The 22,235-nt window shown below is 44.4% G+C and overlaps 1 long non-coding RNA gene across 2 annotated transcripts; it reads left to right on the top strand.

Moving 5' to 3' along the window:
• The first annotated feature begins 2,011 nt into the window (after positions 1–2,011).
• Positions 2,012–17,619, top strand: LOC132658415 (uncharacterized). Of its 2 annotated transcripts, XR_009598044.1 has the most exons (4): positions 2,012–2,302; positions 7,089–7,171; positions 13,592–13,767; positions 17,247–17,619. It is a non-coding gene; the product is annotated as an uncharacterized LOC132658415 (long non-coding RNA). The 2 variants fall into 2 exon arrangements; XR_009598043.1 differs by lacking the exons at positions 2,012–2,302; positions 7,089–7,171 and having other exon boundaries at positions 12,806–13,767.
• Positions 17,620–22,235: the final 4,616 nt, after the last annotated feature.

Below are 22,235 nucleotides of genomic sequence, written 5' to 3'. Positions count from 1 at the left end.
TCTATATCTGTGAGTCTGTTTCTGTGTTATTATTAATATATTCACTGGTTTGTTTTATTTTTTTAGATTCCACGTATGAGATAACATACAGTAGTTGTCTTTCTCTGACTTATTTCACAAAGCATAATAACCTTCAGGTCCATCCATGTCATTGCAAATGGTAACATTTCATTTATTTTCTTTTTTTGTGGCTGTGTAATAGTTCGCTGGGCTTCCCTAGTGGCTCAGTGGTCAAGAATCCTTCTGCAAATGCAGAAGACCCAGGTTTGATTCCTGGGTCGGGAAGATCCCCTAGAGAAGGAAATGGCAACTCAATCCAATTTTCTTGTCTGGGAAATCCCATGGACAGAGGCGCCTGGAGGGCTATAGTTCGTAGGTTGCAAGAGTCGGACATGACTTAGCAACTAAATAATTGTCCATTGTAGCCAGGGTTTTCTTTATGTACATCAAAAGGAGTTGCTCTGGATCAGTGGTTTCCAAATGGCTCTGGGGACTCCAGGGGGCTCCAGGGTCGATGGATGGGGGTAGACCAGTAAGTCCGGAATCAGTGTCCTCTCTGCTCTGACCTGAGCCAAATCCTGTTCATGATTTACTTTTGTTTGTTGACTACTAAGGGAAAGTGAGCCCCCTAAACTGGACGATGTCAGCATCCCTGACAGATTCTACTCCAGAGGGTGGCTTAGGGGACAGGAGGGAGGTTGAAGGGAGAAACTCACTGGGACTCTAGGACAGAGTTGGCAGTTAACTTTGGCAGAGGATAAGCCCTCTTTATTCATGCGATTAAGGGCTCTAGACTCTTTCTGGCCAGCCCCGAGCACTGCAAACTCACCCATAGAGGCTGATTTCTGGGGGGCAAGTCTCCTCTGTACACGGGCTGGAGGAGGTGGAAGGCTGCACCCCACCCTGAAGGACACAGTCTCATCACTCTAGAATTTCTGAGCTGGGAAAATCATGAGTTGACACAGTGCCTAGCCATAAGGGAAGTTCCTTCCTTGAAATCAGTGCTATCTTGATGATTACAAATGGTGCAAGAAACCAGGAGGACCAGATGAGATGACTCTTTGGGTCAGAAGATCAGATTCAAGCTCCCTGGGATGGCAGTGACTGTGCCTCCCAGCCACTGGACTCAGCTGTGTCCTTCCACGCCTCGATGGGACCTTCCCTCTTTGTCAACGAGCAGATATTATCCCTCAGGGTGTGTCACTGGCATTTGTCATTTCTGGGTTGCTAAGCTGCCCCTGCTCCCCCAGTGCCTACTGAACTAGCCAATTGCATTTTCTGGAAGGATCAGAAAGCAGACAATCAATGCAAAAACCAACCATCCTGTGTTGAGTTCTCCTTGACTTCTCTTCTTTTTCTCTTGGATTTGGGAGCTTGGGGTGGGAGGGACCAGCCTACATGCCGAAGTGGGTGGGGGAAGCATTCACCACCAGACTGAAAAGTGACCAACCACTCAAAAGCCAGGTGGATGAATCTGCTAAATCAGTGAAATGGCATCCTGTTCCATTTGGAGGGCACAGCAAACACAGATGTACGAAGCAGAGTGGTAATTACATCCACTGCAGAAGAAGATGCTAACTATTTAAATGCCTCTCTGGCATCGATTCTTATCAGGGCATTTTGTGATGTTGGGTTTTACAAGCAGTAAACTTGTGTATTGAGTTATTTTTTTCCTCTCTTCTTAAAACAGTGCTGTGTCCACAGTGCGGGAAGGTGTGGGTCGGATGGATTGAAAACCTAGTATTGACATATATATACTATCACATATAAAATAGATAGCTAGTGGGAAGCTGCTGTATAACCCAGGGAGCCCAGCCTGGTGCTCTGTGATAACCTCGAGCAATGGGATGGGATGGGGGAGGGAGGCTTAAGAAGGAGGGGATGCATGTATATATAATTATGGCTGATTCGCATTGTTGTATGGCAGAAACCAACACAGCATTATAAAGCAATTATCTTCCAGTTAAAACATAAAACTTTGCCAAACATTGCTGTGTCCATATTTTTCCAGGTAATAGCTGGGAGCAGGAAATGGCAACCCACTCCAGTATTCTTGCCTAGACAATCCGATGGACAGAGGAGCCTGGTGGGCTGCTGTCCGTGGGGTCACACAGAGTCGGACACGACTGAAGCAACTTAGCATGCATGTATGCATTGGAGAAGGAAATGGCAACCCACTCCAGTATTCTTGCCTGGAGAATCCCAGGGACAGAGGAGCCTGGTGGGCTGCCATCTATGGGGTCGCACAGAGTTGGACACGACTGAAGCGACATAGCAGCAGCAGCAGCAGCAGCAGCAGCAGGTAATAGCTACGTTCCCTTCATGTCAGTCATCAGTTGCCTTCACCCGCTCAGCCTCAGTCCTCACACTGGAAAGTTCTTTACCATGGCCATCTCTTAGCTAGAGGAATCACTTCATAACTGGACCATAGTTTACTCCTGTTTCCAGGAATAACCATCTCAGCTCTCTAGCCTGTGGGTGGTTTGCATATGTGAGTCTGAAGGTATGGCATTCCTCCAAAAGAAGCAGCTGTATCCTTTCCCCAGACCAGGGCTCTCATCTCCAAGCTGCTTGCCCCCCAACACAGTAGGGGGCACAGGGCCAGCTCCCTTGCCTCCCAGGAAGCACAACTGCCATATGGAAATGCTCTGGTTGCAGTTTACCTTTATCAGACCCATCCCTGCTCTGCCCTCCTTCTTGCTCTCCCATGGAGGTTTTCCTGAGAGGCACTCTCTCATAAATCACTTGCCTCAAACTCCTATGTTTCTGGAACCTTAACTAAACCAGTAGCACTCCGCCCTCGTAACCTATGCGTGCTAAATGACTTCAGTTACGTCTGACTCTTTGCAACCCCATGGACTGTAGCCCACAAGCCTCCTCTGTCCATGGGATTTCCCAGGCAAGAATACTGGAGTGGGTTGCCATTTCTTCCTCCAGGGGATGTTCCCAACCCAGAAACTGAACTTGCATCTCCTGCATTTTGGCAGGCAGGTTCTTTACCACTGAGCCACCAGGGAATCCCTAGATGCTTATATAATGGTCAACTATTTATTGACTTTGTGGTCTCCCACATGTAAAAGAAAGCTCAACAAACAAAACCGGTGTGAAGGACCTGAAGCCCCTCAGACTATTCTTCCAAAATTTCCTTGTTGAGCCTGGTTCCATCCCCTACCCTCCCTTGTTTAAACTCTTCCCACCATGGCTCTGCCCACAGTCTGGCTCTCCTGACCCTTCCCTCCTATCAGATCCCCCTTTACCTTCTAGGGTATTAACTTCTGCCCATTTCCAAAGCTCAGCTGTTTCTTTGTCACCTTGTTCTTTGCTCTGATTCACTACTTGATCAGCATAAAGCCCAGAGGTTGATTTGGGGATATTTACTGAATTCTTCTTGGCCAGGCCAGTGGGGGCAGGGATGGGGTACAAACAGAAGCCATGGGGAAGGGATAGTGAACCCATTTTCTAAGGAACAGTAAATATACTTCCTATTCACTGCCCCTTACAAAGTATTTTTGTCATGTCCAATAAGGGTTTTTATCTTTCTCAGACTTTATGTGTTTGGATCCTTGTTCATATTCTCATGAAATAGTGAAATGCAATTCAGTTCGTCGAGTTCAACAGACCTAATTGGAATCTACTATGTCGCAGATGCCATTCAAAGGATCAGAAATAGCATCAGCCCTCAAGATGCTTATGGTCTGGGCAGAAGGACACAGATGGCAAATGGAGGATTCTTCCCAAGTCACTCAGGCTCCATAGAAGCTCTCACTTAAGCAGAATGGGGGCTCCAGAATATAACAGTTTGTTAGAATGGGGTCTTGTGCCCTAGTTTTGATGACCATTATTTCTCTAGGAGGAGGGTCACTCCCTAACGTGGGGCAGCGTGTAGGGATGCCCCATGCATTTCAGGACATTTAGCAAACCTGATCCAGGTGCTAAAATGCTAGCAGAATCTTCCAACCCATTGTGTCCACAATCCTCAGAAAGGTCTTTATGCATTTCCATGAGCTTCCTGAGGGTACAGTGTTGCCTGATTGAGAACCACTGGGCCCAAGTGTGGATATAGAGCCCTTCCCATACACAGCTTTCCAAGAGACATAACCCTGGGAACTGACCAAGGCCAGAGCAAAAGTGAGAAAGAAGGGATCGGATGCACTGGAATGAATACTCAGGGAGCAGTAGGGGTTGGCTGTGAATCCCCCCAGGCCCCTCACCCAAGCCTAAACCTGTGGGATTTCCAGAGGAGCCCTTGAGATTTCCAGAGGAGCCCTTGAGAACTTTGACAGTGGTTTGATGCAGTTGGGACCCAGGGGCTGGCCTGTCTAAGCTAGAGTCTTAGCTAGAGTCTAAGTTCTGCCGGAAATCTGAAGGCCAGAGAGAACTAAGAGTGTCAGAGGTGGTTGAGTGGGACCCCTGGCTCCCCAGAGTGCTCTATGCAAAATTGCTTCAGAGAAACACAATCAGCTTGCTTATTAGGCAGCAGATTATTTTGGCAATGGCACAGGTTTTAGAATTGCACCCACCCTCCGACCGATTCAGACAATTAGACCACATCAGTCTTCATTTAGATGAACAGCGCAAAGTTCTGTAATTAACATATTGTCGTCAACTGGACGGCCTGCCTGGACTGAAAAATGCAATGTGTAATTTTTTGTGACTGGCTTTCATTGAATGGGATGGGGAGAAAAAAAAGTAAATTAGCCATAAATTTAGAGAGATGGCACATGGTGAAACTTTATGGAAACTGCAACATTAGCAGTCAGAGAAAAGGTCAGTTCCCAGGAACACATGAGAGGAAAATTTTACTTTCTGTGAAGCGCCACCAAATCCTATGAGCACAAAAAATGCTAGTTTGAGCCTCAGATGTTTAAGGACAGGTGCTTCCAATTTTTCTAGGAGAGAAAGAAATGATATGAAGCCTCTGAGATCCTCAGGGCTCAAAAAGGCTTTACCAGTCCTAGGCGCTTGCCTAGGAGGTAATGGAAACCCATCAGAGCTGTCTGTGGTCCATGGACATGACTTGCCAGGTGTCTTGATGGCAAGAATGCCGGGAGGTTTGTTGCTTTACTTTCAGTGTCTGGCCAGCGCTCCGGCTGCTATAACAAAAAGACCACAGACTGGGTGGCTTAAGCAACACACACTTTTTTCTCTCAGTTCTGGAAGCTTGGAAGCCCAAGATCAAGGTGCCAGCAGAATCAGTTCTTGGTGAGGGCCCACTTCCTGACTGGCAGACTGCCCATTTCTTGATGTGTCTTGAAGTGTGGTGGAGAGAGGAAGCTCTAATATCTCTTTCTCTTCTTTTTCTATTTTTCTTGGCAGTGCCACACAGCTTGTGGGATCTTAATTCCCTGACCAGGAATCAAACCTGGGCCACCTGCAATGAAATGTGGAGTTCTTATCACTGGACCACCAGGGTTATAAGAGCACTGATCCACCTTGGGGACTGTACTCTCAGGATCTCATCTAAACTTATTTTCCTCCCAAAGGAATATAGACTGAAATAAAAACACTCAATGTGAGAGGTGTCAGTTTCCGTTTTAGGACTATAGCCTGGGAGACAGTCTCTCAGGCAGCTCTGAGGAACTTCTCCAAAGAGGTGGGGCAGGAGGGAGGTCAGCATATATGTGATTTTGGAGAAAGGAGATGTGCAATCAGGCACGCATCTCAGTAGATGCTGCTGCTAGTCATGACAAACCAACATCTTAGTTAATGGCTTTGGTGCTTTTTTATGTACGGGAAGATGCAAGAACTGGGGTTCACAAATTTTCTCCTGAAAATAGCTAACTCCTCAAATACTTGTTTTGCCAGTTTTCCCAGAGCACAGAGTGCTTCACTCCCGATCTCCACCCTGAATTCCTTTTAGGATGTGTTGAAGGTCAGTGACTGCAGTAGCTAATGACTTAATTCTTGAAGAACCAGATGGCAAGGGACATTCTTTTGTTGGCAGGACCCACCTCCAAATACCATCACATAGGAGGTTAGGGCTTCCACATAGGACTTTTAGGGGGAATACAAGCATTCATTCCATAATGTGCATGTGTGCTAAGTCGCTTCATTTGTACCTGACTCCCTGTGGACTATAGCCTGCCAGACTCCTCTGTCCATGGGCTTGTCCAGGCAAGAATACTGGAGTGGGTTGCTGTGTCCTCCTCCAGGGGATCTTCCCAACCCAGAAATCGAACCCACAGCTCTTGTCTCCTGCATTGGCAGGTGGGTTCTTTACCACTTGCACCACCTGGGAAGCCCTCATTCCATAACACATGATTACAATCTTGGGGCACAGTAAAGGACCCTCTGTTGGATGTCCTCTGTACTTCAGTTCTGCCAACACTCAGTTGAGAATGCAGTTGCACCTCTGTGTCTGTGAGTTCTGCATCCATGGGTTCTGCATCTGTGGAGTCGACCAACCTTAGATCAAAAACACTCAGAAAAATGGGAACTTCCCTGGCAGGCCAGTTGTTAAGACTCTGAGCTCCTACTGCAGGAAACATGGTTTAATCCCTGGTTGCAGAACTAAGATCTCACAGGCTGCTAGGTGTGTCCACCCCCCACCAAGAAAAAAAAAAATTCCAGAAAGTTCAAAAAGCGAAGCTTGAATTTGCCAAGCAGCAGCAAATTTGGGCTTCCCTGGTAGTTCAGCTGGTAAAGAATCCGCCTGCAATGCAGGAGACACCGGTTTGATTCCTGGGTCTGGAAGTTCCCCTGGAGGAGGGTATGGCAACCTGCTCCAGTACTCTCGCCTGGAGAATCCCCATGGACAGAGGAGCCTAGCAGGCTACAGTTTATGGGGTCACAAAGACAGCACAGCAAATATTTCCATTGTATTTCCATTTCCATTGTATTTACACCTATTTACATAACACTTACATTGTTAGTTAAGTAACTTAGAGATGACTTAAAATATACAAAAGAATGTATGGAAGTTATACACAAATACCACACCATTTAACATAAGGGACTTTAGCATCCTTGGATTTGGTATCTGAGGAGGATGGGGAGAGGGGCAAAGATCCTGGAACCAATCCGAAGTGGATATGGAGGGACTTGAATAGATGGATAAGACCAGGGCTGTTTCCTTTTGCACATGCCAGGCTTTCAGGAGACAAAGCGGAGAGAAGAAAAAAGCCTGAGCAGCGGCATGATCAATGGACGCTTTCAAGTATTATTTGTTAGGGTAAGTGTGTCTCTATGTGTGTCTTGTTCTAAAAACAATTTAAGGTGGCTTGCAAAGATTAAAAAAAAAAATTAGAAGCCACTGAGAGAGACAACAAGGGTAGGGATGAAATATGTGGCTGAATCTTAAAATAGAAGACAACAAAATCTATGTTGTCTCAGGAGGGGAAACTGCCCTGTTTTCTGGAAAGCCAGCAGCATTCTCTTCCATCTCTCTTTTAAATTAAGAGTTAAACACTGTTAGCCTCAATTTAGGGGACTGCATTTTGATGAGCTTGTTCTGTTTTGGTTTTTGTTTGGTTCCCTGACCTTAAATCTCCATTTCAATAGGAAAAGCAGGCTCCATCACAGCCAGTTGACAGTTTTCTTGTAACTGCCTTCCTCTAGGGATCTCTTGGTGGGGAACTTGGCAACTCAAGAGGGTAGCAGAGGAAGTCAAAGGTTAAGGAAAAATCAGACAGCCTGCACAACACAGGAACTCAAAAAACAAAATTCTGGAAGGAATATCCATTTTACCTCTAGCACTTAGAGGGCTCAGGATTTAATTATTTTCTAATAGTAATAGTACTAGGTAAGCATCCTCCACTAGAAATAAAAGCTTCATAAATAAAACAGGATTATCTAGATACCTGACTTGACTTTCTGCTTTGGCTGTGCGGGCACAATGAAACAGTCGTGTTTGTTCAATTCTGTGATATTTTTATTTAATGGAAAAAAGGCTATCTTTTCCTTTAACCCTAAGACTTGTTTGCCAAGATTATCTCTATTTAAATGGTGCGTATTAACAAGCAACACCTCTGAAGTTTCATGTGGAATAGTCATTTTTAGAATTTTAAAAAAAAAAAAAACAAATAAAAAAGAAGGAAGTTACACAAGTTTATTTTATTAATATTTGTCTAATGATCTGGTAGCTCAGATGGTAAAGAATCCACCTGCAATGTGGGAAACCCAGGTTTGATCCCTAGGTTGGGAAGATCCCCTGGAGGAGGGCATGGCAACCCACTTCAGTGTTCTTGCCTGGAGAATCCTATGGACAGAGGAGCCTGGCAGGCTGCAGTCCATGGGGTCGCAGAGTTGGACATGACTGAGTGACTAAGCACAGGGCAGTAGTGATCCTCTAATATCTACAGAGTTACATCTAATTTCTTAGCCAAGGATGAAAGGATTTACTGCATTCTTACTCTTCTAATGTGGTTCCTCATTTTTCCTCCAAAAACATTCCCAAAGGGACCTTTGGCTCCACTGAAGTCTCTGACTGGTGTCTCCAATTCAGATTCTGACACATCTCTGGCAGTAGGGAGGGGGACAGTGTTGGCAGGAAGTGCCAGAGAATTAAGTCCATTCCCTGCTCCTCCAATGGGACCAGTTAGGACCCCTTGGGAGATTTTAGGTTCATGGAATCACTTGGGATCGGGATTGTCATGGGCAGAATTGTGTCCCCGCAAATTCACATGAAGCCCTAAGCCACAGGACCTCAGAAAGCACCTGTGTTTGTAAACAAAGTCTTTAAAGAGATGATTGGGTTAAAATGAGGCCCTTAGGGTGGGGCCTATTCCAACATGAATGGGGTCCTGATAAGAAGAGAAGATTTAGACTCGCGGAGAGACACGAGGGTTGTACACATTCAGGAAAGGCCACGTGAGGACATAGCCTGAAGGCGGCCACATGCAAGCCAAGGAGCAAGGCCTGTGGAGAAACCGCACCTGCCCACACCTTGGACGTCTAGCCTCCCAAACCGTGAGAAATACATTACTATTGTGGAGGCCACCTGGTCTGGGGTATTTTTGTATGGCAGCCCCGGTAAGCTAATGCAGGTTTCCTCCATAAGGTATTGTCTTTCAGCTGAAGTTCATTGAGATTGTTCTTCCTCTCAACTCAGTTTTTTATACCATTCATTTAAAAATTAATCCTGAAAAGTTAAAGTTATTTTATTTAACTCATCATGATTTATATTTTCTCTCCAATTCTTCATTCAGTCATTAATCAGGCCTTTGCTGAACACTTCTATGTCTTGTTCTAAAGCATGTAGATTGCCACGTACTCTGGCTCAGCCACAAATCCATCACAGAATCAAATAAAGCCTAGGACTTTGTCAGGCTTAGAAAATACAACGGCCTTCTTTTTTTCAAGTCATCATTTTTCTGATCATCATGGTAATTAGAATTATTAAAGAATTTGGAAAATAAAAAAACAAAATAAAAGTTAAACTCATAAATTTCACTACTTGGAGAAAACTATTGTTAGGATTGAAGAATTTTCTTCAAATTTTAAAAATAGAAAAAATACTTTCTTATGTTGTGAAATAGCTTTGTAAAGCAATTTCTGTAATAATAATCTACTGTATGGATTTACTCATCTATTTTTACTGTTCACCTGTTACTGGACATCTGAACTTTATTATTATTGCTGTTATATGTTAAGTAGCCTTGCTTATTAACTCTCCATATGAATCTTTTAAAATTCAAATTCATTTTTATTTTATATTGAGTATAGTTGATTCACAGTGTTGTGTCCCCATACAAATCTTTGTTCAAATTCCTGATAATTTCCTTATGATGGATTCCAAGAAGAGATCACAGGAGATGAGTTTTGCCATTTTTAACATTTTTTACCAAATTGCTACTATGGGGTGATTTGCACAAACCGGATGTGGTTTTTACTATAAAATAATTATGAACATGCTATAGGTCCTTCTACTCCTTAGATTTTATAATCCCAAACTTAAAAGAGGAAAAATCTTTATAAGATAATCAGAAACACCTGCATAATGTCAAAAAATTGACTACAAAAATTCAATTTTTTGTTATTGCATCTTGAAAATAACATTATCTTTAAGCTTGTCTTACTCAAGATGCATATTAAAAAATTGGGTGTTTTATTTTCAAGTCTAGAATTTTAAATCTAGTCCAAAAGGAACAAGGAACTTTAGAAGCCACCTGCCAGCTTTATGGGTGACAGAATTGCAGGCTAGAGAAGTGGCTTTCTTAAGGTCATACGGTTACTAGTCAAAGATCTGGGGTTGGCATTTGTGTCTCCTGAGTACCAGTCTTGTAACTGCTCTTACAAGGTGCAGGTTAAGGCAGTGAATAGCAACAAGCATATGATTTATTCTTAACGAGTTCCAGCAGAGCTATCCCTAACTCAGCTGCTCAGAAATGCCTTTCCAAGCACTTTCTGCTAATTGGTTAATTAGGAAAACAGTGGTTTTACAAAGATTCTGAAATAAGGAGTATTTCTAAGTAAAAGGTACAATTGGAAATGATGGTCATCCACTACAGAAACTACCATAGCTTCTTTATGGAGGAAAATGGGAACTTATCCTCCTTTAACTTGACTAACTGACTGGAGTCCTGTGCTTACCTCCCTTCTCGGGACTTTTGGAGCCAGTAACTAGCAAGAAATAAGGGATTGTTCTTTCTCATCTTGCAGTCTGGGAAATGTGGATTTGAATATCCAAGGAAGATGCGCAGGGCAAAATATTAGTCTTCTTTGCTAGAATGTAGAGACTAGAAGTAATTCTAAGAAAATAAGAAATTTCCTCTCCCAGTGAGAGTCATCTTCCCCAGGAACTTCCTTCAGCTGAAAGAGAAAAGAAAAAGCACAATCCATAGAATGTAATGCGAGCCATATACATAATTTTAAATTTCCTAGTGGTCACATTAAAAAAGTAAAAATTAATTTCAGTCATCTATTTAACCCGATATATCCCTAACATTATCATGTCCACAGGTAATCAGTATAAAGCTTACTACTTTTACATAGTGGTCATATTAAGCCTTTGGAACCTGGCGCATATCTACAATTACAACTGATCTTAGCTTGCAGTCACTACGTCTCCAGTGCTCAGGAAACCATATGTGGCAGGTGGCTTCTATATTGGATGGCGATTCTGCCCTACACGGCAGAATTCAGCCCCTGGTGGGTTCAGGCCTGCAGGTTTCATTATTAAAGTGAAAGAGGTGTCTCAGATTAGAAAAGATAATATGGTCATTTTAATCTTTTTAAAACACATGGTCTAGCAGGCAATGTGTATAAGTTGTTATTAAAAAGTGGGTCTGGGAGAGAGACACAACGGCCTTGCCAGGGAGAAGAGTAGCAGGCGGGTCTAGAGCAGGATGCCGCAGCTGGCAGAGGGTTTTTCTTATCAGGGACTCACAGTCGGAGAAAGAAAATCTTCTTGTCCAGGGAGAGTTTCTTTTGTTTGGTTTTTCTTTTCTCTTTTAGCTGAAGGGAGTTCCGGGGGAAGATGAATGCCATTGGAAGCGGAAATTCTCTGCAATAAAGAAAAAAAAAGGGGGGGGGAAGCAAAAAGCTTGCCCAGGCAGACACTTGCCTGCCACCCCCTTCCAGCCCCAGCCCCAAGCGACAGTCCCAGCTTCAAAGGATTCAGCAAGTGTTCAGGCTCTGCTGCTTGGGGTTGCATGAGAGCCAATCCTGGGAGAGTTGGCCGGGGCGGCCAGTGTAGCCTACTCGTTTCCCTTCCTCTCCCTGGGGCCAGGGCTGGCTGCATGGAGAACAACGGTGCCGAATGGCCCTTGCTGATTTTAAAACCAGGTGTAAAATAAAAATTTAAAAAAAAAATTAATAAATAAAACCAGGTGTAACAAGGAAGGTCAGTGAGATCTAAGTGTTCTTTGTTCTGCAAGTAAGCAAGACTTAATTAAAAGTGAGATCGAGGAAGCTGGGAGAGGTCTGGAGACTATCATGCCCAGAGGAGGGTCCCAAGAGACAGAGGGCCCTTCCCCAAGGTACACATGCCTAGAGAGAGGCCAACCTGGGCCTGGGATGCGGTTCTGACTGGCAGCCCAACTGTCCTGCCTTCTAAATCACGTAGCACCTGGGCAGAGATGTGGGACCTTTTCTATGCTTTACCTCTGAAGTGTCACTGCGTATTTGTGGGTGCTGGGGGTGGGGGTATGGAGAGGGAGATCTGTCCACTGGAAGCCACACCACCCAGACCAGCATATGGTGGTTCCCACGGCCACCAAAGGTGACACTGAATCCCAGATTTGCCAATTCACCATTCAGTAGATATTTAGGTGCCCCTCCTGTGTGCTAGGCACTGTTCCAGGTTCGGGGGGTGAGGGGGTGGGACAGGACACAGCTGTGAGCAAGATGGGCAGAAAACCAGGCTTTGCCTCCCCACTAGTGAGGAGAACAGATAATGTGCAAAGTGAGTAACTTACAGGGTAGGTTAAAAGGTGACAAGCAGGGAAGGGAGACAAAGAATACAAAGAAGAAAAATTCTTATTTAAATAGGGTGGTCAGGCAAGGCTTCATGGAGGAGCTGACGATTGAGTACAATCTTCCTAGATATGAAATGTTTAGGCAAACTCCTTATTCTTTTGGGTTCATAAAATAACAGCAGTATAGTAATAATAATAGATAAATCTACTTAAAGCGCTTCCTCTGTACCTTTTAAAGGTCTTCATACACATGAAACTCAAGTTCCAAAATTCTATGAAAAAGGTGCTATCAATAACCCCATTTTACAGAGTAGAAAACAGAGGCAGAGGAAAGCGAAGTGGGTTTGCCTGAGGCTACACAGGTAACCACTTAGGAAGGCAGGTAGACTCCCGAGCCCACCCCTTTCTTGTCAGCCCTAAAAGGGGTGGTCTTGAACCAAGTTCTCTTCAGTCCTTCTCAGTTTCAATGAGGAAAACCAAGAGGAAGTGTCTGCAAGCCCGTAGCTTGTGATTTATCTGGGTAGGTTGCTCTTGCTGCTTCCATTTCTGTTTCCAAAGTTGAATGAATGAAAGCTCTTCAAACATCTGTTTCTGAAGCATCGTGCTGTACTTAGCAGAGAATATAGAGCGGCATCAGATGTGAGTGTGTGTGCGCGCTCAGTCAGGTCAGACTCGCTGTGACCCCGTGGACTGTCGCCTACCAGGCTCCTCTGTCCATGAAATTCTCCAGACAAGAATACTGGAGCAGGCTGCCATTTCCTACTCCCGGGCAGTGTCCTGACCCAAGGATCAAACCCACGTCTCTTGCATCTCCTGCCTTGGCAGGCGGATTCTTAACCACTGCACCACCTGGGCCTCCCCACTGGATGTGAGGCCAGTCCTAAAAAGCAGCTCTTTTCTTTGGGGAGAAAGAAGCAAACTTGTTTTACAAGGTAAGCAGGACAAGATGCCACCAAAAGGCTACATAACCCAAGTCCAAGGAGGTCAGACCCCTTGGGGTGTTTAGGGGATCTGGCAAGACTCGTTCACTGGCTTAGGTGGGGCCTTTGGTAGTGGCGGGAGGGGGTGGGTACATTTCACAGATGAGGCAGCATAGGTATGAAGTGAGATGCAGCAAGGCATCCCAGGAGAGTGGCTTATTTGTGTACTTGTAATGCTATTCTGATGTCTGTTTCTCAGAGGCGTTGAGATTAATAAGTACAAAATTTCTTCCAATTCCTGACTATCTCTTCTAGTTTAGCAGGGTAGAAAGCTGAATAATCAATATCAACGAACCCAAAAGTAGTCTCCAGCTGGTTTGACTTCCTAATCACATTGGACGTGCATCATCTTGACCGGGTGGGAAACCATTGTGGAAGGTGAGCATTCACATGGTAGAGAAGGAAGAGCCTGGAAGGCGGAGTACAGACAGGTGAGTCCTATATGCCTCGTTATCTAAACTGTGACCTTGGGCGTAGCTTCTCTTTATCTTAGCTCCCATGTTCTGTAAATCAGCGGTCCCTAAACTTTATGGCACCAGGGTCCTGTCTTATGGAAGACAGTTTTTTCCCACGGGGCTGGGGCAGGAGGGTGGTGTCAGGATGATTCAAGTGCATTACATTTGCAGCTCCACCTCAGAGGCATTAGATCTGACGGCTGGGAACTCCAGACGTAAATGGAGGTTGTATTCTCTCCTATCTCCTAGAGTTGTTTAAGGACCAAGCAAGGTAGCTCAGGTGTAGCAGATCCTGTTGGTGCTGTGCCCAGGCCTCCTTAGAGCCTTTTGACTGGTTCTGTGTGCCTATCCCCCAGTTGCTTAACGTTGTACTTCCAAAGGCTCCAAGCTGAGACTGCCTTTGGAGAATGGTCCTTGGGCTGCTGGAGCTGCTTCTCCCAGCCCCTGGCTGGTTTCTCCTGGGAGCATCTCCATTGTAAATCACTTGCCCATAAACCTTCTCCTGAGTCCACATCTGAGGGACCCCACTGAAGACAATTTATGAGCATTTTGAAAACGTACAAGTGAAACATAATGTGAGAAATTGCCATTTGAATAACTGCAGAACTGACTGCAAATCTTCCATCTCGGAAGTATCGGGGTCAGGACAGAACAAAAGTTCAAAAGGTGACCTGAAGCTAATTGTTCCATAACATACGCAGCACAATCGGCCCCCGTGTGCTGTCCCAACAGCTAGGAGCTTTCATCTTCCTGGGTCTCAGGGGACCTCCTCCACCCTCTGTCTGCTAAGTCGGCACCATTTTCAACCCAAGGATCATCAGCACGTTCCCACTCCACTCTCTGTGTGACCTTTCTCAGGGCTCCAGAAGAAAGGCAAAGTCCTGAGCTTAGGACAAGGGCCCAGACTAGATTCCCTTTTGAGAGCTCTATCAGGATGGCACTTACTTTTGGAAACTGGCAGGGGGGTAAATGGTTAAACCAGATTTTTTAATCAACAAAATGTAAATAGAAACAAAGGCCGTTTTGTTATATCACCAAATTTAGTACTTTTCACAAGGAACACATTTGTTGTTTTTCAATCACTAAGTCATGTCTGACTCTTTGTGACCCCATGGACTCAGCATGCCAGGCTCCTCTGTCTTGCACTATCTCCTGGAGTTTGCTCAGATTCATGTCTAGCGAGTTGGTAATGCTATCTAACCATCTCATCTTCTGCTGTGCTCTTCTCCTTTCACCTTCAATCTTTCCCAGCATCAGGGTCTTTTCCAACTAGTTGGCTCTTCGCATTAAGTATTGAACCTTTAGCTTCAATCATTCCAATGAATATACAGGGTTGATTTCCTGTAGAATTGACTGGTTTGCTCTGGTTTGCTCCCCTTGCTGTCCAAGGGACTCACAAGAGTTTAGTAGAGCACCACAATTCAAAAGCATCAATTCTTCGGCCCTCAGCCTTCTTTATGTTCCAACTCTCACATCCGTACATGACTACCGGAGAAACCATAGCTTTGACTATACAGACCTTTGTCTCTGCTTTTTAATATGCTCTTTAGGTTTGTCATAACTTTCCTTGCAAAGAGCAAGCAACTTGGAGCACATACACACAGGCTTAAAAAACACGTCCTCAGAATTCAAAGTCTTGTTTTGGTATCTTTCCTATGGCTGAGTTTCCACATGTCGGTGAGATCCATCTGAGTCTGGGGGCAGGACCAACCCATGACCATGTTCAGATCCTCAGTTTTCATCTTCATTAAGTGGGTACATTTCTACTCCCTTTCAAATCACTTTAAAGACAGTAATAAATAATCAAACTCACCTCAGGAGACCCAGCAGCCTTGTTTTTCTAGTTGCCAAGTTTTTCACTCTCTGTCTTGTATGCCTCTCATGCCAATAACCAGAGAAATCACACATGTGCTTGCGCGTTTGTGTATGTCAGGACTTCTTTAAGTCATGGTGTCCAGCCTGGCCCCCTCGGCTTCCATAAGACAGAGTGGGATTAATCTGGAATTAAACCCATCCAGGGGGCTGAAGGAATGGGAGCGGTAGAGGGGGCCAGGCAAAGCTAGCTGAGACCAGAAGGGAAGCCAGAGAGAGGTTGAGCCTAGTGGTTCCCAATCCTGATGGGACATCAGATTGGGAACCTGCATGTACACAGATGTACAGACTCTGAACCACCATGTGCTTCATTTCAACCCAGCCAGGTGAGGCTTTGGCACCAGAGAGGTCTAGTCTAAGATTGTTCCTTGTTCCGAGAGGTTGGCAGGACTTAAGGGCAGGGGATCCAGAACCCAGCTCTTAGGACGTCTATCACAGACAGGGTTGTGGGGAAGAATGAGTGAGTGTTCAGGGTAGAGCTGAGCAAGGAGCCTGGTAGATGATGCCGAGGGCACAGAAGAACAAAGCACAGATGCCAAATTAGGAAACAGGCAGTTGGCACAAGTCAAAGCTGAGAGTCCAGGGCAGAGCTCCTTACATCCCTCCTGGCTTCTACAAGCCAGGCTAAGACTGAAGCTTTCCAAGGGAGCCAGGCAGGGATGGACCAGAGCCACACTCAACCCCAGGTCCCCCTAACTTCTGGTTCAACGGCTCCACTAACTGAAGCCACCAGAATCAAATAGCAGAAAACTCTAATTCTCATCTGCTACTCAGCCTCAGCCTACCTTAGGGAACCAGAAGGTATTTGTCAAGTCAATCTTTTCTGGGGGCCACAGAAGCAGAAGAAATGGGCTAGATGTTTGTGAAACATTTACTGAGCATGAATCTGGTAAAGGAATACTCAACTGGGCAAACTCAATAAACAGATCACTTATATAGAAAAGTCAAAGAGCATCTTTCTCCTACTGGACACATAACACCGTGAAAGGAAATGTCAAAATCTCTAGGTTCTGTTGGAACGCTGACATAGCAAATACAGACTGAAATTGGTGGGCCTCTAACAGGGTCTATTCCATGTTTTGGTTATCTGGAAACCCTGCTGAATTGTAGTGAGCAGATACAATTTTGGATGGGGGCCAGGGAGTCAGGAGGCCTGGCTGGGTTCCAGTCCCATCTCTGTTACCAGCCAGAAGGTTTCCTTCAATGACCCACTTCAACTTACTGCTGTAGGATGAGGATGTTGTCCTAGAAGATCTCCAGGATCCTTTCTAGCTCTAAGAACACATGATTTTATAACATAAATGGGGCACTGTGGCTAAAGCCAGGTGATGTTCATTTGAACTTAAAATCATTCTGATGGGTGTTTTCAGGCTTGGGAGATGGCCTGCCATGCACTTGCCAGAACCAGATTGCCCTCTTCCAAACCCCAAGTCCACACAAGCTTCGTGGCCTTGGGGAGTCATTTAGAGTCTCCAGGTTGGGCAGATGGTGCAGAATTTGGTGCCACTGACAATAAAGTTTGGTTGGTATCTGGCTGGACCTTGCAGTAAAGAACACATCAAGTATTTTCTTTCCCTTTTTAGCTGGATGGAGCTCAGTTCAAACACAGAGATGGAAACTCCAAATGAAGACATGAGTATTTTAATAGTCTGTCAAGAAGATTAAATCTCCTCCAAAGGGTGCTTCAGACCTGGAACTCCGGGCATCAGCCCGAGTCCGAGCTGTCAGAACAGCCTCTGAAACCTGGCTTTGGAGACTCTGGGGAGAAGCAGGACAACTCCCATGTGGGAACTGTCTTGTGGAAAAACTGGTTTCTGGCAGCAGCATCTGACCCCACATCAAATGTTTGCTGCTCTCCTTCAAAAAAAAAAAAAAAAAAAAAAAAGGGAGGGGGTTTGGGGAGAGAATAAAGTAAAAATAGTTTTTCTTTAAAAAAAAAAATGTTATTGGACTATAGTTGATTTACAGTGCTGTGTTGGTTTCATGCGTCCTGCAAACTGAATCTTTTATACATATACCTATAGCCACTCTTTTTTTGGATCATTTTCCCATATAGGTCATTACAGAGCATTGAGCAGAGCTCCCTGCGCCAATTATAGGTCATCATTAGTTACCTGTTTTGTATCTAGTGGTGTGTATATCAATCCCAGTCTCTCAATTTATCCCTCCCATCTTACCCTCTTATAAGTTTGTAGTATACATGCATTATTCTATTTCTGTTTTGTAGAAACAGAAGTTCATTTGTAATCTGTTTTTAGATTCCACATGTTAGCAATATATATTTGTCTTTATCTGTCTTTGCTTAACATGACAATCTCTAGATATTTCCTTGTTCCTGCAAATAGCATTATCTCAGTCTTTTTCAGTTCAGTTCAGTCACTCAGTCGTGTCCGACTCTTTGCGACCCCATGGACTGCAGCATGCCAGGCCTCCCTGTCCATCACCAGCTCCCGGAGCTTACTCACACTCATGTCCATAGAGTCGGTGATGCCATTCAACCATCTCATCCTCTGTCATCCCCTTCTCCTCCTGCCTCCAATCTTTCCCAGCATCAGGGTCTTTTCAAATGAGTCAGTTCTTCTCATCAGGTGGCCAAAGTATTGGAGTTTCAGATTCAGCATCAGTCCTTCCAGTGAATATTCAGGACTGATTTCCTTTAGGATGGACTGGTTGGATCTCCTTGCAGTCCAAGGGGCTCTCAAGAGTCTTCTCCAACATCACAGTTCAAAAGCATCATTCTTTTTGATGGCCGGTTGATATTCCATTGCGTGTTAAGTGTTGCATCTTCTTTATCCGTTCATCTGTTTCCAGTTTGATATAGTCCCACTCGTTTACTTTGCTTTTGTTGCCTTTGCTTTTTGTGTCAAATCCAAAACCAAAACCATTTCCAACATCAGCGCCAAAGAGTTTACTGTCTACGTTCTCTTCTTTATGGATTCAGGTCTTATATGAAAGTCTTTAACTGATTTTGAGTTAGTTTTTGTGTAGGGTGGAAGATAGTGGTCCAGTTTCATTCTCCTGCATGTGGCTGTCCAGTTTTCCCAACATTTTTGATTGAAGAGACTGTCCTTTCCCCCATTGTATATTCTTGACTCGTTTGTCATAAATTTGTCATGTGTGTGTGAGTGTGTGTGTATATATAGGAATGTATGTTTATTTCTGGGCTCTCTCTATGCTGTTCCATTGGTGTATGTGTCTTTTATGAAAATACTATACTGTCTTGATTTCTATAGCTTTATAATACAGTTTGAAATCAGGACACATGATATCATCAGCTCTGTTCTTTCTCAAGATTGCTTTGGTTATTTGGAGCCTTTTGTGGTTCCACACAAATTTTAAGCTTGTTTGTTCTATTTCTGTGAAAAATGTTATTGGAATTTTGGTAGGGATTGCATTGACTCTGTAGATTTCTTTGGGGAGTACGGACATTTTAACAATATTCTTACAATCTATGAGGATGGAATATATTTGTTTATCTGTGCCTTCTTTGATTTCTTTCACCAATGTCTTATAGTTTCACCTCCTTGAAGTGAAGTGACAGTCACTCATTCGTGTCTGACTCTTTGCAATCCCATGGACTATACAGTCTATGGAATTCTTTAGCCAGAATACTGGAATGGGTAGCCTTTCCCTTCTCCAGGGGATCCTCCCAACTCAGATATTGAACCCAGGTTTCCCACATTGCAGGCGGATTCTTTATCAGCTGAACCACAAGGGAAGCCCAAGAATACTGGAGTGGTCACTTCCTTAGTTAAATTCATTCCTGGGAACTTTATTCTTTTGATGCAGTTCTAAATGGGATTGGTCTCTTAATTTCTTTCTTTCTATAGTGTATAGAAATGCAACTGATTTTTGTATATTGATTTGTTATATTTTTGTAAAATTGATTTTGTATCCTATAGTTTTACCTTATTTATTTATTCTAACGGTTTTTCTTTCTTTCTTTCTTTCTTTTTTGGTGGAGTTTTTAGGGTTTTCTGTATGTAACATGCCATCTGAAAATAGAGACAGTTTTACTTCTTCCTTTAAAATTTGGATGCATGTTCTTCCTTTTTCTTATCTAGTTGTTGTGGCTAGGACTTTCAATACTTTGTTGAATAAAAGTGGCAAGGGTGGGCATCTTTGTCTTGTTCTTGATCTTCGAGGGAAAGCTTTCAGCTTTTCATTGTTGAGTACATTAGCTGTGGACCTGTCATATCTGGCCTTTATTATATTGAGGTATGTTCCCTCTATACCCACCTTTTAATGAGTTTTTAATTGTAATTTTTAAAAATTAATATGCAAAAATGGGTCTTCCATGGGGAGGGTTTCAGTTCTGTGGTCTTTCATTTTGCTTGGACCTCACCCCATCTCCTTCCTCTTGTTTCACATTTGTTAATTGCTTTAATCAGCTGCATTGATGAGTCGGTCCGTTCTGGCTGCGATAACATAATATCATAGGTTGGGTGGCTTGTAAACAGAAATTTCTCACAATTCTAGAGCTTTAGAATTCCAGGAACAAAATGCTGGCCGATTCAATGTCTGATGAAGGCCTGCCTTCTGGTTCATAGATAACTGTCTTCTTGGTTATGTCCTCATGTGGTAGAGGGATGAGGGAGCAGCCTGGGGTCTCTTTTAAAAAGGCACTAATCTCATTCATGAGGGTTTCACCCTTATGACCTAATCACCTCCAAAGGCTCCACTTCCTAAATATATCTCACTGGGGATTAGGTTTTAACATGAATTTTGGGGGAAGACAAAAACATTCAGCCCACAGTAATTTGTTATCTAAGGTTGTATAACAAGTTACCCCCAATTAGTGACTTTAAATAAATATTATTTCATAATTTCTGTAGGTCAGGAATCTGGATATAGTCCTCCGCTCAGGGTCTCTCATAGGCTGTAATCAAGGTGTTGGCCTGGTCGCAGCCCTCCCAAGGATAACTGGGGAGAATTTATTTCTAAGGCCGCCTAAGTGGTATTGGCAGGATGCTCCAATTTCTCACAGGCTGGAGAGAGGCCACCTTCAGTTTCTTGCCACATGGGCCTCTCTGTAGGGCAGCTTACAATGTGGATCTGCCTTCCATCACAGGGAGGGCGTATAAAAGCAAGAGAGAGTAAGCAAGACAGAAGCCAGAGCCTCTTCATAACCTAATTTCAGGATTCACATCCCATCTCTTGCAAGATCCATTAGAAGGAAATCACAGGTCCAGCCACTACACAAGGGGAGGGGATTACACAAGGATCTGAATTCCAGGAGGCAGGAATTCCTGGGGACTAACCTAGAAGCTGCCTATCACCTAGAGTTCTGTGGCTTCTGGTTTAGCCAGCCTGGTGGTGGCCTTGGAGGCTGCTATTGCAACAAAGTACCTCTTACACCGCAGACCCTAGAAGCAGTATTATCTCCTTGGAAAAAGATTCCAGCCAAACCTCCCCAGTGTCTGCTGTAAGTCCAAGGGGTTTCTGACAGTGAGTCAAGGTGCACAGCTGCCTTGGTTTAGGCCCCATTTACCAAGCCCCTGGAGGCTCCATCTAGCGTTCAGTCTCCTGGTTCCTCTCTGGGGAGGGGCCTCCTGTCCTCTCTAACTCCAGGCCAGCGGCCCTCACCCAGGGTTGGGGAGGAGAGGGGACACAGTAAATAGGTTCTTTGCCTGTGATCTCAGCTGGTGAACATCACAGGACACAAGCATGGGTACGTGAGATTGTCTCCTTTCTTTCATGTGATAGGCCAAAGATTAAAATCCCTCTGCCCTTCTCCCCATCAGGTTCTTGAACTTGGATGGACTTGAAGCAGTTTATTCACAGCAGCTCTTGTATATGTGAGTGTAGAGTTTTTGGTTGGCTCAGCTGCCTCATAATCATGCCAGTTTATAATAAGCAGCAGAGGTCAGGGTTCAGTGGGAATAGAGGTGGCTGTGAGGAGGGGAGTGGCTGTGCGACACGTTCTGTGCATCCAAGTTGGCAGGTTCACACAGAGGAATCGGCAGCATTGTGCAAAGGAGAGGGAGGCTGAAAGGATGTTCTTCAGATTCAATGCCATGCGAGGGGCTCATGTTCATGTTTGCAGAGTCTTGAACTGCAAAAATTTCAAAGGAGGACAAATAGCTCATCATGAGAATTATGATTAAGGCTTAAAGGTTGTCCTTAAAATAATGCTCAGAAATGATTGCCGCTCTCCAGTGCATCCTCTGGTGAGAGAAGCTGGGCCATTTGCATCCACAAGGGCCCAGTGGCTAGTAATTCACAATCTGTGATCCAAAAGACTCTCAGGCTGCAAGGGACCTTACAGGGATCTAAACCTACTCATTTGGTGACAGAATAGTGAAGGCCCAGAGACCCTCTTCAGCCTTCTCAACATTTCCTGTCCTACCCCCGAACCAGATGCACCAAGGGCTCTGCTCTGTTTCTTGTAGTACTTGCCTCTCTGCTGTCTTCTTAAATCCAATCTCCATTCCTACAGCACCTACAGTTTAAGCTGTGGGCTCCAGTGGGTGTAACCAGCCTTCCATCATCCGTTCGTCCACTCATCATGTAACAGTTGAACAAACTGCTGTAAGTCTTCCACTATGAACCGTGGATGTGGAGATTATTAG

The sequence above is a fragment of the Ovis aries genome, chromosome 22 (assembly GCF_016772045.2).
Source record: "Ovis aries strain OAR_USU_Benz2616 breed Rambouillet chromosome 22, ARS-UI_Ramb_v3.0, whole genome shotgun sequence".
Lineage (NCBI taxonomy): Eukaryota > Metazoa > Chordata > Mammalia > Artiodactyla > Bovidae > Ovis > Ovis aries.
The sequence above is the reverse complement of the archived record's forward strand: the minus strand, read 5'-3'. Positions and strand labels throughout refer to the sequence as shown.